This window comes from Equus caballus, chromosome 23 (genome assembly GCF_041296265.1).
Source record: "Equus caballus isolate H_3958 breed thoroughbred chromosome 23, TB-T2T, whole genome shotgun sequence".
Taxonomy (NCBI): Eukaryota; Metazoa; Chordata; class Mammalia; order Perissodactyla; family Equidae; genus Equus; species Equus caballus.
The window spans coordinates 15,909,136-15,924,096 of record NC_091706.1 but is presented as its reverse complement, the minus strand read 5'-3'; the positions used below and the strand labels follow the sequence as shown (position 1 = coordinate 15,924,096).

The following is a 14,961-nucleotide window of genomic DNA, read 5'->3' as shown; positions in this document are numbered from 1 at the left end:
CAGCTTCGGTGCTGGGCCAGTGCCTCTCCTTACTCCAAGGAACCGCCCCCCCCCCACCACTGCCAGGACCACCCTCCAAATGACTTAGCATCCCCACAACCTCTGCAGAGCTGCCCTCTGCCCATAACACGAACTGCCTTTGGACGGGATCAGTTAGATGAAATGGTAACTATCTCAGTCTGAAGCATCTACTTTTGTGTAGGAACTTGCCTTATTTACATCTGCATGACTTGCAAAGAGGGCTCACCAAGGTGATCCCTCTGTGAACTGATGGAAATTTTCCTCTCAAATGCCCGCTTCCATCAATCAGTGTTTACAAATATTAGTATGGTATAGTTTCCAGCCATCAGATATATGGATGTCCACTGTAAGAACACACGTCTACAGTTATTGAGGGTGGTGGGGGCACTCCATAAAGAGGGCAGAGGAGAAAACTGAACAAGTGACGAGAAATGAAACCAAGAGAAGGAGCAAACAGTTTTGTGTTTGGATGGAGAAGAAAACAGCAAAGACCCAGGGATGCTGAGACCCATCAAAATAAGGCAAGTTGCTGCGTGAGCAAGAGCAGACTCAGCGCGCTGCAGAAGGAGCGTCTGGGCAAAACATCAGAATCTCACAGACCAAGGCCAGCTGCAAGGATGGCTTGAGCAGAAACTGTCTTCGTAGGTTCGCCAGAGAGGGAGGACGACAAGGAAGCGGCAATAACAAAGAGCTGTGAGCAAGGCATATAAATGTAGCTGTTTTGAGACCTCAAGGGTGTCTTTTCAAGCATTGCTGCGGCAGCGCACTAGATGGTCTGTCCTGGCCACGTGGTCCCCAAACCTGGCTTTAGATCCAGGGAGACAGCTCAGTGCTAGCGTTGCGCCTGAGGCAGAAACGGGAGGAAAGTTCCCAGGGACACTTGTCTCAAAGGTGTGTGGCATCTGTGCTTTAATAAACCACAACCAGTGTCTTATCACTTGAGCTGCTAGCTTTATTAAATACCACAGACAAATCATTTCTGGGCACACACACAGGTTTTTATTAAATACCACAGACAAATCATTTCTGGGCACATACACAAGTTTTTCTTGAGATATATGAACATTTTCATCTCTCTAGTTGGGTTTTGGTGTGGTCCCCAGGAGAGTCCAGGTGAGTCCTCAATGCCATCCACATATACAGCTCAGTTTAATTGGTTTTCATAAGCTCCAGAAAGGATTGCTTTGTTTAAAAGCCAACTATTAAGGACAAAGGCACTAAAGGACACTGATTTGAAACCATCCACAGTCTCACAGCTTAATTAAAAATACTGTCTATATTAATATGACTTTATTCTCCCAGGAAATTCTTGCCCAGGAAGATAAAGTTGCAAATAACTTAATGGTTTATTTCACGAACTTCCTGAAAATCCATTTACCTGAATGACAGGCTCCACAAGCTCTTATCAAGCTAATAGCTCCCTGTTCAGAAAAGTGGATTGACCTACTGGGTTTATCAAACTACTGATTATTCTCTAAGGCTCAGTTCCAAACTCCAATCTCACTGACTGTATTAAATAACGAACTTTGGCAAGCCCTCCCAAGTCCCACACCTGCGTGGAAGGTCTTAAACCAGATCTCCAGAACCGTAAGCTTGCCCTCCCCATTCTGAGATGCCGCTGTGATTATGGCAGCAGTCACGGAGTCTCCTCTACTGCCACAAGCAAGAGACCTGATTTTGCTTGATCAACAGGTTTCGTTGGTGGTGGTCCTTCAGGAGCCAGCAGTCAGCAACGCCTACATCAAAGCTTAATCTTACATCAACTGAAGAATTTTTACGCACCAAAGGGTACAATCAACAGAGCAAAAAGGCAACCTGTGGAGTGGGAGAAAATATTTGCAAATTATCTATCTGAAAAAGGGTCAATATCCAGACTATATAAAGAACTTATACAGCAACAAAAATCAAATACTCTAATTAAAAGATGGGCAAAGGACTTGAATAGCTATTTCTCCAAAGAAGATATTTGAGTGGCCAATAAGTGCATGAAAATATGCTCAACATCACTAATCATCAGAGAAATGCTAATCGAAACCACAGCGAGATGTCACTTGATAGCCATTACAATGACTACTGTTAATAAAACAGAAAATAACACGTGTTGGTGAGGATGTGGGAAAGTTGGAACACTTGTGCGCTGTTGGTGGGAATGTAAAACGGTGCAGTTGCTAGGAAAAATAGGATGGAGGTTCACAAAATTAAAAATAGGACTACCACATGATCCAGCAATCCCACTTCTGGGTTTATATGCAAAAAATTGAAAGCAGGGTCTGGAAGAGGTGTTTGCACACCCGTATTCACAGCAGCGCTATTCACAATAGCCAAGACAGGAAAGCAAGTGCACCGTCCATTGGATGAATAGATAAACGAAACGTGGTCCATACACACAAGGGGATGCTATTCAGCCTTAAAAAGGAAGGAAATCCTGTCACAGGGTACGACATGGACGAATCTTCAGGACACTATGCTGGGCGAAATAAACCAATCACAGAAAGACAAATACCATGTGATTCCACTTATTATGAGGCATCTAAAGTAATCAAATTCGTAGAAACAAAGTACAGGGGTGGCTATCAGGGCTGGGGGAGGGGAGAAAGGAGTTGTTTAATGGGTACAGAGTTTCAGTTTTGCAAAATGGAAACGTGGAGATCTGTTTCACAACCGTGTGAATATACTTAACATTACTGAACTATGCTCTTAAAAACAGCTAAGGTGGTAAATTTATGTTACGTGTTTTTTACCACAATAAAAAAATATACTTAATCTCGAATTGATGGGGAATAACAGGTATCAAGAGTGATGTGCCAGGTACTGTGCAAAGTGCTTGACGCACAGAATCTAAATTTTTGTAGTTACTACGTGGGAGGTAATAATGGCCAGCACTTATTGAGGCCTTAATATGGGATTGGCATTGTGCTAAATGCTTGGTATGTGTTATCTCATTCAGTCCTCACCACAAACCCAGGAGGCTGTAACTTCCGTTTTGCAGATGAGGAAACTGAGGCACAGGGAAGTTGAGTCACTAACCCAAGGACACACAGAGGGTGAACGGCAGAGCAAGGGTTTCGGTTCAGGCTTCCCTTGTTATTTAACCTCTATTGTAGTTGACACATGGCTCAGAGAAATGTCCTAACTTGGCCAACGTCATGGAGTTGTAGTGATAAAGTTCGGGTTCAAACACAGGATCTTGAAACCGAAGCTGATCATAACCATATTGGTGTTTGTTTTTATTCTGTTGGTAACATGAGTGTTTCTTCCCTTTTTTTAAGAGCAAATATTTGACAAAATATGTGTTCTTCACAAGTTGGTAAGTTGTATATAAAAGATTTTTGGTTTAGTTGTTTTTTCGAGGCTTCGAGGTTGTGTGTTAATCTTTATTCCTTTTTCTTTCAAATGGTGAATTTACCTCATGTTGTTAAAAGGTTCAATGAGTGCTGAAGTCAAGCTTCCAGCTGTCTTCCCCACGCCGTGCGCCAGCCTCAGGGGGAAACACCTCAACTCCGGGTTTGGGCCCTTCCAGATGTTCTCTGTGCAGTTTTCTATGTATGTAATTAGCATAATAGGTTTAAATTTCAACTTTGTGGGAAATCCAAGCTATGATATTTGTCAAAGAAGACGTGCATTCTAAAAAGCTGTTCCATGGGGCCAGCCTGGTGGCACAGCAGTTAAGTGTGCACATTCCACTTCGGTGGCCCAGGGTTCATCGGTTCGGATCCCAGGTGCAGACATGCTGTGGTAGGCGTCCCACGTATGAAGTAGAGGAAGATGGGCGCGGATGTTAGCTCAGGGCCAGTCTTCTTCAGCAAAAAGAGGAAGATTGGCAGTAGTTAGCTCAGGGCTAATCTTCCTCAAAAAAAAAAAGCTGTACCATTTTACACAGGAACCCTGAATGTGACCAAACCTTATCTATGTCAGTCAGGTAAATATAAATAATTTCATTGATTTACTTTGCATTTCTTTAGTTATGAAAGATCTTTGAGTTGTGAGTACCTTTAGTTATGAGTTTTTATGTGTTGTGAGAACATTTTTATATGTTTATTGATCACTTTTATTCTTATCTTTTCTGATCTTTTGCCCATTTTCCTATGGGGCTATTTGTCCTTTTACATTGCTTTATGAGTACTCTTTGTACTAAAGAAATTAGGATATTGACTGTTATGTGTGTTGCAAATATATTTTCTCAGCTTGCATTTTTTCCTTAGCTCTGCAGAGGATTTTAATTTTCAGTGATTCAAATTTATCAATTGTTTTATTTATTTATTTGCCTCAGGCTTAAAAAGGTCTTCCTCTCCATGATTATTAATATGTTCTTCAATGTTTACTTTTATTCCTTTTTGGATTTTTGTTTTTACCCTTGAATCATTGATATATCTCAGTAGTTTTTTGATGTGAGGCATTTTTCAATTTTATCTAATGAGAGACATAAAGTCCACAATGTATTGAAGAAAAATATGCCTCAAGATAAAATGTAGTTCTGGGTATAAATGAATTTTTGGACTGCAGTATCAGGAAAATTTAAAAAGTCAGTGATCCTTTTAGACATTTATTCTAAAGTAATATCATTTAAAAAAAATCAGAAGCTGCATCACAAACACTTTTATACTTTTTATTTATAATATAAAAATTAAAAACAACCCATTTCTAGTAATAATTAATTGTGTTATTTTAACTTGAAATATGTTTCCTTTAAAATTTTAATTGTCAAAACTATATAAAAACATGAAAATGAGTACAAATTATTATAAGGAAAATGCAACATTGTATTTATGCAATGATTACAATATATAAAAAGTAACATAGAAAAACGAAAATGGGAAGGTTTTTCCCTGAGAGTCTCAGGATTTTTTCTATTTTTCATTTGCGGTAATGTTAGAATGTTCACTGGTGCAGTAAAATTTTAACCCCCCCACCATATGTCCACTTACAATATTATAAATATCTGTAAACCGTAACTGGATGAAAAGGCAAAAATGCCTTTTGGATGATAGGAAAAAAAAATCAAGGGGCCCACCCTGCGGCCCATTGGTTAAGTTTGTGCCCTCAGCTTCGGCGGCCCAGGGTTTCATAAGTTTGGATCCTGAGCGCAGACCTGGCACCGCTCATCAGGCCACACTGAGGCGGCGTCCCACGTAGCACAACCAGAGGCACTCACAACTAGAATATACAACTATGTACTGGGGGGCTGTGGGGAGAGGAAGAAGAAGGAAAAAAAGAAGATTGGCAACAGATGTTAGCTCAGGTGCCAATCTTTAAAAAAAATAATAATTCAGAAGCAACCGTAATGAGATCTTAGCTAGAAAAAAAAGAATTAAAGATGGGAAGGCTATTTGAGGCAAACAAAGTCATGCTAATTTTAAGAAACACAAAGGAAAAATACGAAATATTCTTAAAATCTCATAAATGTGGAATAAAACAACAAAGGAAGGTCTTGCGTCTAATATTCAATCTGAGAAAGGAATTGGCCATCAGACAGAGGAAAAGTATTGTGAAGTTTGTGTTGCTGTCCTCAGCTGGGAAACTCAGTAGCCAAGTCTTCTGATGGGATAAAAGTCATGGCTACCTTTTGGTTTTGTGCAAACCAACACGTTTCCTTACAATTTCCAAAAGAAACTGAATGAGGGTTTTGTTTTCAGTAGACTATTTTTTTAGCAGTTTTAGGTTTACAGAAAAATTGACTGGAAAGTACAAAATGTTCCCATAACCCTCTCCTCTTCCACTCTCGCCTGTTATTAACATCTTGCATTAGTGCGGTGCATTTGTTAAAATTGATGAACCAACATCGATACGTTACTATTAACTAAAGTTCATAGTTTACATTAGAGTTCACTGTTGGTATTGTGTATTCTATGGGTTTTGAAAAACGTATAATGGCATGTTATGCATCGTTGTAGTCTCATCCAGAACAGTTTCACTGCCCTAAAATGCTCCATGCTCTGCCTGTCCCTCCCCCCCTCCCTCCCAGCCCCTGGCAACCACTGATTTTTTTCACTGTCTCCATAGTTTTGTTTTTTCCAGAATGTCCTATAGTAGTGGAATCATATAGTATGTAGCCTTTTCAGACTGTTTATTTTACTTAGCAATATGTGTTTAAGTTTCCTCCATGTCTTTTCGTGGCTTGATAGCTTGTGTCTTTTTATCTTTGAATAATATTCCTTTTTCTGGTTGTATCGCAGTTTATTTATCCATTCACTCACTGAAGGATGTGGTTTGGGTTTTAATCACAAGTTCAGTCGTAATCAGCATAAGTGGTTAATGATAAACTTCCAGATATGCTCATACAATGAAGATCTGGGGTGAAGGTAAAAGGAAGTAGCAATGAAGTGGGTTAAAGTCTGGGAGCAGCCTACTACCCTGGAAATTCATATTCTGGCTTTTAAAAAACAAGAAACCTCACTTCTTTGTTCTTTCATGCTTTATTATACAATGAAAACAATCAAATACTAGAAGATGTTGAAGACATTTTCTGTGTGAAGTTGCGCTGAGTCTGTTTTAATATTTGTGATTCAAGTAATACAGTTATCATGAAAAAACTAGAAAATGCAGGTTGGCAAAAACAAGAAAATTTAAATGACCATAATTCTATTCATTACCTAGAAATAATGACTGTGTGCCTGTGCATATTCTTTCAGATTTTTGTATGCATTTGCATATAGGTGTGCATCACGTAAAATTCACTGAAATGGATGTACTGTTGATTCTCATTATTCACAGTGGCTATGGTCTATGAAGGCAGCACAAACACTGAATTACAGAATACTGAACGTTACTCCTAGAGGAAAGATAGGGATAGGCTCCTATGAGGCTTTGAGCATAACATTTTCGTCAACTGGTCAATACGTAGCCATGTTTTATGTGTGTTTCTGTTTAATGACCACTTATCTAATATATATTGTTGATTCACTAACATTGAACTCGTGGCCAGCAGCATTGTAACTCATGCTTGATCAATGCTTATCTAACACATGTATTTTCTCCGTAAGACACATCGCAGCCTTCTTGCACTTAGCAACGTTAGACAGCACTTCAATACCATACTTTGGAGTCATTTTAAACAGTGAAATCACCAACAAAGAGCACAGAAATGTGAAAAATGTGGCCCTAAATAGACTGCAAAAAGGACATTTGGTTACAGCATGAGAGCTGACACAGGAAGGCAGAGCATTTCCTTGTCTGGTCTCAGCTGGGAACACGCACATCCGGCCACTTCAATTTTTGGCATCTCTATGTATGTTGCAAATGACTGTGAAATGACATGGGTGTTGATGTTGAGGTTACAAATAAATTTTAGCAAGTAGGCAAATCCACAAATATAGAATCTGCACATAATGGGGATTGACTGTATATGCGCCCAAATTAATTATGCTGTTTTGTAGCTGGCATTTTTTTCTCCCCAAAGCCCCAGTGCACGGCTGTGTATCCTGGTTGTAAGTCCTTCTAGTTCTTCTATGAGGGACACCGCCCCACCATGGCAGCTGACAGATGGGTGGTGTGGTTCTGTGACCAGGAAGCAAACCCGGGCCGCTGCAGTGGTGGGCGCAGCATTTTTGTTTAATAATATGATTAACCATCTTCACATCACCAAGTGTGTTTCTCCATGATCGTTTGTAATGAGTTTAAAAGTATTTTATTGTGTGACTGTAAGAAAATCGATTAAGACAGTCTGATTAGTTTCCTGTGGCTTCTCTATCAAATCATCACAAACGTAGTGGCTTGAAACAACAGAAATTTATTCTGTCGTTGTTCTGGAGGCCGAAAGTCCAAAATCACTATCACTGGGTGGAAATGAAGGTGCTGGCAGGGCCGTGCTCCCTCCTGGGGCCCTAGGGGAGAATCTGTTCCTTGTTCCTTCCAGCTTCTGGGGCCGCTGTGTTCCTTGGCTTGTGGCCACATTCCAGTCTTCAAAGCCAGCCTCCCCAAATGTCTCTCTGCTCCGTCTTCACAGCCCCTTCTCCTCCGTGTGTCACATCTCCCTCTTCCCTCCCTTTGGTAGAGATACTAGTGGCTGCGTTTAGGGCCCACACTGATAACGCAGAGTGGGTGAGAATGAAACCTCAGTCAGAGCTGGGATGCAAATTCCATTTACTGGGATCAAGTCTAACAACACAGGTTTCGGCAAGAAGAGAGCACTGACTGAGGGCCGCTTCAGGGTCGCCTCATGGGAGACAGGCTCGAGGGGGTGGCAGCAATGTCGGAAGGTCTAGGGTAAAGTACCCCACCCCACAGGAAGCCCCAGACCAGGGTGTCTTAAACCTCTTGTACCCCCAGCAAACCTTGGAACCTCAACACAATTAATCTTCGTGGTTGCAAGACTCTCTTAGAGGAGCAATGTCAACTACTTATTACGCCTAGCTCTGAGTTGATATTCTTGCTGTGTCACCAGTGCCATAAATGGTGTCTGTTGCAGGAGAGCAGAATTTGCTACCCTACAGTATGTCTCTTGACTTGAGGATTATTTTGGGCTGATGATTTTTAAGAACAAAGGACTCGGGAAGGAACTTTGACCTTTCTCCTAACTGCTTCAGAGAATTTGAGATGGAAGGCCTGTCCCAGGAAGGAGCTCCCACAGGTGGCTGTGGTGTAACGTGAGCTGGGGGTGGTGGACAGGGAGGGCTGGCAAGGCCTCTGAGCAATGTCCCGTCCGTGTCCCATTGTCCGTAGATGGCCCAACAAACACTTGTTTATGAAACTTTCACTCTTTTCCTCTTCCTGTGGATTGCCTCCTTTCTCTTTGAAGGCCCAGATCCTGCCCCCTGCCCTTAGTCCAGAATGACATAAGTGTCTGATTCTGCCTGACCGCCTATGGAATTTTTCATGCGTATGTGACTTCCCTGTGTGCACATATTAAACTTTGTTTGATTTTTTTCCTGTTAACCTGGCTTATGTCATTTTAATTGTTCAACCAGTCTTAAGAACCAAGAGGGGAAGGGGGGCACTTCCCCTCCCCCAGAGTCATAGGTTATGTAATAAAATACTATAATCGTGTAATGATGAGTTTATTGTTATTACACGCAAGTGTGTATTTCTTGCATATAAGGCCTGGGGATGTGCCCAGAGGCCAGCTGCTCTCCTGGCATTTTCAGAGCCTTGGCTGGGCCTGCAAAGACTAAGGTTCTGGGATGGCAGGAATGGAATCTGGAAATGGGAAAGAAGCTAAAGATGACCAGAGCTAGGACCTGGGGGAGCTGCTGAAGAACAGACAGGAGTAGCTGTGGGGCTGGATTGGAGATACAGATAATATATGTACACACACATGCAAAATATATTCACATATATAGAATTCCGCACTGCCGGGGTTCAAGACCTGCTCCTCCAAACTATGGCACCTTGGCTTACTGAATATTTCAAGCTGAAGGAATTTGAGAGACAGCGTGTGCAGGAAGGATTTTCTGGCCTTCACCTGAAGCAGGTCATAAAACTTTCATGTGAGATGTGCCCTCCCTATTCCCGGAGGAGAGGGGCACCCTTCCCCAACAGACGGAGGGCCCCTGGGAGGAGCTGAACCACAGGCCTGGCTGTTTCCCCAGTTCACTGCACTCACCTCGTGTCCCTTTGTGCTGTCATGTTTTCCCACCACCCTCCACTCTTGGCAAACCTAGCCTAGAAACACTCAGGCCTAACCGCTTCTTCAGGTCTTTGCTTACTCATGAAGACTCCCATGTCATGTAAAACTTATGTTAAATAAATTTGCATGCTTTTCTCTTGTTAATATGTCTTTTGTTACAGGGTGACCAGCTGAGAACTTAGAAGGTTAGGAGGAAAAGGCATTTTTCCTCCCCAACAGCACCGAGTCAAGGAAAACTTGGACCTAACCTCCATGAAGGGTTTCCGGGCTTCGGGAGTCAAAGGCCGGTGTGGTTTGAAGAACTGACCAGGATTGAGAACTTTTATTTTACCAGATAAGGGTATGTAGTGGAGTTGGGGAAATAATTAAAAATAAGATCTCCTGCCAACTTAGAAAAATCCTCTCTACAAGTTATTAAAAAAAGAATAAAACCGTTTTACTATTGAACAAGGATGAAACCAGACTGCGGAGTATTACAGGCAGCCCATTAAAGAGCTGGCAAAGACAGAAAGAAAGCCCACCCTTCTACACAGCCAGGCAGATACAGTCCATTACATACGTGTGAACTGTCTCTCGCCAAGGAAAGATTAAAGTTCTCAGATCTTTCTGACAAGCAGGAGGTTACAATTTGGAGTCAGCACCAAGGCTGACTCCCACAGAGACAGAAGACAGAAGACAGGCTGCCCTCCTCCTTGATGTTCTCATTCCAAACAGATGGCTCCAAGGCCCCCAGGAAAGACGCTCCTGTGATGGAAAACTGGCATAGGGCCTATGCAGCTTTTAAAAAGATTTGCATCCATCTCAAAGACACGGAGACAGGACTTACAGTTACAGGTTTCCTAGAGGGAACGCTCTAAGAAAAAGGGATGGTGGGAGCTCTCTTTCCCTTTGGCACCAGGGGAAATTCAACTACTTCTTAGATTTGTACTTGCCCTCACAGCAGAGACTGCTGATTGTCACCCATGGTGGGTCATTTCCTTCCTCCACAGCAGCAAAGTTTAAGCCGGTTGCAAAGCTGCAGAGAGTGAGCGCGTGTTCCCAGCCTCTTGTGCAGCTGGCGGTGGTTCCGGTACCAAGTCCGGGCTAACGGCCGTAAAGAGGAGAGTGCAGCTTCTGAGTCGTCTCCAACCTGAAGGACTGACGGCCTGCCCTGGAGTTCTCTCCTTTGGTGTTTCCATAACCCAGGTTTGACCATGTAGACAGGACATCCCGCCCAAGGGGGTGAGATGGTGAGATGAACCAGGATTCCTGAACGACGGCATGGAGAAGAGCGGCCCCACTGACCTGGTCTACTCACCACGGGATAATTATGTGGGCGACGAATAAGCTTCTCTCCTCAAGGCATTGAATATGGGGCCTTTCTTGGCACAAAAAGTAGTTGGCCATTACTCTGAACAAGATAGGATATTAATATATGTTAACATCAATACACATTAATATTACATATAAATATATAGTGTGTATCAATGGCCTGTATTGTTATATACATATCACCTATATTGTGTGTGTGTGTCTCACCTTATCTTAGAAAAAAAAGTGTCAGTTTAGCTCCATGAAAACTCAACCCATGGGGGCTGGCTCCATGGCGGAGTGGTTGAGTTTGGCTCACTCTGCTTCCACAGCCTAGGTTCATTGATTGGGATCCCGGGAGCAGACATACACTGCTAGTCAGCCATGCTGTGGCAGCAACCCACATACAAAACAGAGGAGGATGGGCAGAGATGTTAGCTTGGGGCTAATCTTCCTCAAACAAAAAAAAAAGTGGAAGATTAGCAACAGATGTTAGCTCAGGGCAAATCTTCCTCACCAAAAAACAAAAAAAAGATGAAAAACTCAACTCATGCCCTTATTTTCCTATTTTGCAGCTGACCAGTCAATGATCTCTCGTGGACCAGCTGCAGAACATGCACTGTTCTTTGGGATTGCTGCTCTTCATTGTGAAGAACATATGATCCGATCTCACCATGCATGTGGGGCACACGAGTAGCAGGAAATAGATCACCTGAAAGCCCTATAATAAAACCTTTCTGGGGAGTAGCAGAGAGAAAATCTTCTTGAAGGTAAGTCCTTCATGTATGCATTCATTGAACAGCCGTGCGTGGAATGCCTCCCTGTGTCACAAACCATGTTCCTTGTTGGGATCACAGAGGAGGAAAAGGGATACTTTCTGCCTTCATGGAGCTTACATTCTCATGAGTTACAACACAGTATGAGAAGTACCAAAAGAGATACTGCACAGCTGTTCATAGGGGATTTCAGCGGTGTCTGACTCAGCGTGGGGAACGGTAAATTCTAAGAGGGGCAACTCCTGAATGCGGGTGGACAAGCTGGGGCTGGGGCTGCGGGTGGGAGGCATGTCTTACATACAGGCATGTTCATCCCTAAGGGGTGCTTGTAAATATCCTCCATCCTCTGTGCTGCACATCATATTAGTAAGATTTTGAATGATTAGCTCATCACATAAAAGAAAAATAAAAGGAAAAGGAGCTTTGGGTTTTTTCCCTGCTGCTATGCATTCATATTTTAATTAAATTGAATATGTCTGAATAAAACAAGCCCCCTCCCTAAAACTAGGCATTGTCTCCTACAATCAAGGCATAATTTGCAAAATGATTTGTCTTTAGCATAAAGTCGATTTTCTCCCAAAACACAAAAGACATGCTGAACTAAATAAGGTCAACAAGAGGGTCTTGAGGAAATGGGGTATTTTTTCAGGGTTTGCTTTACAGGTTACTTCTGCAAGCCAAACATTTTAAATTAGCTTTTAAAGAGCCTTGTCCCGAGTCACACGGTACATCTTCAAATAATGGTTTCTTCCTGAGGAGGTCACATGCAACAAGACTACGTATTCATACTCAAGTGAGTCCTGCTGGATAGCGGGAAATCAGACAGATGTTCACCGAGATGATTCGTGGTTGGACCCAACACCAAAGACAGAGGACGTCGGATTTCAAGGCAAAACGGATCGGGAATCTGTAGCACCAATTTGTATTTTACCCCGTAGATGCGAGAAAGCCTTCAAGTGAGCATCTGTTTTTTGAAAGCTGCTGATCTTCAGGGAAGGCTTGATAACATCCTTTTGGACTCAGTCGTGTCTCTCCTGCGGTCTCTGCACCATATCCACAAGCCCGCCTGGGTCTGCAAGGATGGGGACTTGGCTGCTTCTTTATCAAGCCAAAGCCTGAGCCCCGTGGCCTGGGCCTCCCCGGCGTGAGGAGCAACACGGCCGCAGAGCAAGGCAGAAACAGTGCGTGCATTGGTCAGAAATGGTCTGGGGGTAAGAGACAGAAGCCCATCTGAACAGAGGGGCTTTATGGAAGGGACTCGCCATGCAGTCTCTCGATGTCTGAGGAGTGGGAACCCGCCGGACCTGGTGCAGGGAGGGGGCCCACGCACGAGGACCGCATGCCCCTTCACTTCCCTTTCACCAGGAACGGTGGCCTTCTGCTGCTGATTTTTATTAGGCCCAATTCACATACCATAAAATCCACTCTTTTGAAGGGTACGATAGGTGGCTTTTTAGCACATTTGCAGATTTATACACCTGTCACTACTATCTAACTTCAGAATATTTCGTCACTTCAGAAAGAAAGCCGTACCCGTCAGTGGTGAGTTCTCATCCTCCACTTCCCCTCAGCCCCGGCAACCATGAGTCTCGTTTCTGAACGGAATGCCTCTTTAGATTTGCCTGTTCTGAGGTTCTTCATATAAATGGAATCATACACCATGTGGTTTTTTATGACTGGCTTATTTCGCTTAGTGTGTTTTCAAGGTGCATCCATGTTGTAGCATGTATCAGTACTTTGTTCCTTTTTGTGGCTGAATAATGTTCCCTTGTATGGATATACCATATTTTGTTTGTCCATTGGTCAGTGATGGGCATTTGAGTTGTTTCCACTTTTTGGCTATTATGAATAATTCTTCTATGTACACATTCTGTGTGTGCAAGTTTTTGGGTGGACATATGCTTTCATTTCTCTTGGATGCATACCTAGGAGTGGAAATGTTGGGACTTATTCAAGTCTATGTTTAACTTTCTGAGGAACTGCTAGACTGTCTTCCAAAGTGACTGCACCCTACTACACTCCCACCAACGGTGTATGAGGGTTCCTAGTTCTCCACATCCTTGCCAACACTTGTGATTGTCCTTTTTATTTTAGCCATCCCATTGTGGTTTTGATTTGCATTTCCCTAGTGACTAGTGATTTTGACCATCTTTTCGTGTGCTTATTGGCTATTTGTACATGTTTCTTGGGGAAATATCTATTCAGATCTTTTGCTCACTTTTAATTGAGTTATTTGACTTTTTATTATTGAGTTGTAAAATTCTTTATATATCCTAGAGACATATATTTATCATATATATGATTTGCAAATATTTTACCCTATCCCATCATTTGTCTTTTTGTTTTCTCAATGATATCCTTTGAAGCACAAAAAGATTTTTAAATTTTTGTGAAGTGTAATTTATCTACTTTTTCATTGTCACATGTGCTTTTGGTGTCCTATCTAAGAAACCATTGCCTAATCCAAGGTCATGAAGATTTATTCCTATGTTTTCTTCCATCTTATGGTTTTAGCTCTTGCATGTAATTCTATGATCCATTTTGAGTTCATTTTTGTATATCATGTGAGGTAAGGATCCAACCTCATACTTTTACGTGTGTATACTCAGTTGTCTCAGTACCATTTGTTGAAGAGACAGGTTTTCCCCATTGTCTTGGTGCTCTTGTAGAAAACCCATTGATCATAAATGTGAAGGTGCGTATCCGGACTCTCAATTCTATTCCATTGATCCATGTATCTATTCCTATGCCAGTTTGACCCCGTCTTGATTATAGTTGCTTTGTAGTAAGTTTTGAAATTAGGAAATGTCATTCCTCCAACTTTGTTCTTTTTAAAGATTGTTTTGGCTATTCTGGGTCTCTTGCAATTCCATATGAATTTTTAAATCTGCTGGTCAATTTCTGCAAAGAAGCCACCTGGAATTTTGATAAGGATTGATTGCATTGAATTTCTAGATCAATTTGGGGTATATTACTATCATAATATTAAGTGTTTGCAATGTCTTTCATTTATTTAGGTCTTCTTTTTGATTCCTTTCAACAATATTGTTTTCAGTGTACAAGTCTTGCACTTCTTTTGTTAAATTTATTCCTAAGTATTCTATTCATTTTGATGCTATTGTAAATGGAAGTTCATTTCCAGATTGTTCATTGATAGTGTGTAGGAATACAATTGATTTTTCTGTATTGATCTTGTTTTCTGCTACTTTGCTGAACTTGTGTATTAGTTTTAATATTTTTTTTGTATGTTCCTTAGGTTTTTCTATATACAAGATTATGTCACATGAGAATAGAGAGTTTTACTTCTTTTTC

At 41.9% G+C, this 14,961-nt stretch overlaps 1 long non-coding RNA gene across 1 annotated transcript in view; it reads left to right on the top strand.

Annotated features, from left to right (window-relative positions):
- Positions 1-14,961, top strand: part of LOC138920374 (uncharacterized) — a 37,547-nt gene that overhangs the window by 10,771 nt on the left and 11,815 nt on the right. Inside the window, exons 2-3 of the long non-coding RNA XR_011431450.1 lie at positions 9,745-9,923; positions 11,449-11,643. This is a non-coding gene — a long non-coding RNA (uncharacterized lncRNA). The remainder of the gene's footprint in view (positions 1-9,744; positions 9,924-11,448; positions 11,644-14,961) is intronic.